General features: G+C 38.2%; 1 protein-coding gene across 1 annotated transcript in view; it reads left to right on the top strand.

The window, feature by feature from the left end:
• Window positions 1-649, top strand: part of LOC119586286 (vacuolar protein sorting-associated protein 41 homolog) — a gene marked incomplete in the record, with an annotated part of 18,266 nt that extends 17,617 nt beyond the window's left edge. The window contains 1 exon segment of the mRNA XM_037934992.1: window positions 1-649.
• Window positions 650-1,454: the final 805 nt, after the last annotated feature.

The following is a 1,454-nucleotide window of genomic DNA, read 5'->3' as shown; positions in this document are numbered from 1 at the left end:
TACCCAAGAGATTAACTGCTTTTTACAGAAGCTGAACAGTTGAATTCTTATATCCCTGCAGCTTATTTCCCTCCCCTGATTTTACAGGGTTGATAATAACCCCCACACACACTTTATAGAATGGTCATTCCATCTCCCCCCCCCCCGCCTGCATTTTGGAAAGGTGTATCATCACAGTAGGATTGGAGATATAGCACTGTAGAAAAACTGAAGTGTATGAAAACGTATTTTCACGTTTCTTAAACTATGTACAACTTGTAAATGAAGAGATTAAAAGTTTTTAATCATATGTATGCTTGTGAGATCGTGTTTGTTTGGTGACGTACAGCACATCATTTAATAGGTGAGTGGGGGGCCAGCTAGCCTGTAGTTTTGGTTACATTACAGTTACTCTCCAATTGTCTTGGCATATCGAGATTGGCTTCGAAATCTCGGGAACGGAATAGCTCGCCTTGTAAAAATCGCCGGAGAGGAAAAATCTGGTCAGTGTGTCTACGTGGGAGGGGAAGGAGGCGTAGGAGGGGTGGCTGCAACTGCTTGTTGTACTTGTATTGTTTATATTAAACAAAATGACTATATATATACCACAGCCTACATGATATGTGAAATGGATATGTTGTAGACATCAATAAAATTACAAAATCAGCAATGTTATTTTACTGTTACACGTTGGATAGAAGGACCAATCACTAATCTCGAGATTCAGTGACAAATTTACTTGAAATTGGCCGATTCGGTCTTAAAGGATTTCCTACTTTATTAGATCATAAAATGTAAACCTATTAAGTAAGTAAAGACGTATTTATCTCTTTTCTACATTCCCATATAACTATCTCACTTCCGTCATTTTCATCAATGTCTAATTATTTGCCGCTCTCCTTTGCTGGTACGAATTCTCACGAGTGTTACTTGAAATGCTAAATTTTACTGAAACTGCGAAACTCTAATTTTAATATTGATATAATAACTCATTTATTATCTGCGTGAAAGTAATGGTTTTCAGATGCTAACCATGTTAAATGTGTATACGTGCCGTAACTTCCGACCAGACAGTCCCCACGGCGCCAAAGCACTTAACAGTTTACTTTCCTTGACCGGGGAAATCTTTGCGGTGGCCTCGCGTGCGCTTGACGCTGGCGTGCGAAGCCATGTCAGTCCTCACCACGTGCTCAGATTTTTTATGGCCCAGTTCTTTATTTCATGCCTTAGTAGATACTTACTAAGTAGCAGAAATGATGGTGCAGATTATTTGTATTTCTAATACATTTAAGTTATTTGAGTTTTTACTTGACAAAGAATCTTATATACCGTGTATAGTTTCAGAATATGACAAGAGGGGAAGGTCGATGGTAGTTCTCAAGAATATGCGAATCTCGCAGTTCTTTCTGTTTAGATAAACAACATGAAGGAATGAAATAGCATGCGTGTTATAATTACTGAGAAATGTCATTGAT

This window comes from Penaeus monodon, chromosome 21 (genome assembly GCF_015228065.2).
Source record: "Penaeus monodon isolate SGIC_2016 chromosome 21, NSTDA_Pmon_1, whole genome shotgun sequence".
Taxonomy (NCBI): domain Eukaryota; kingdom Metazoa; phylum Arthropoda; class Malacostraca; order Decapoda; family Penaeidae; genus Penaeus; species Penaeus monodon.
Note: the sequence above shows the minus strand (reverse complement) of the source record. Positions and strands in the feature narration are given on the sequence as shown.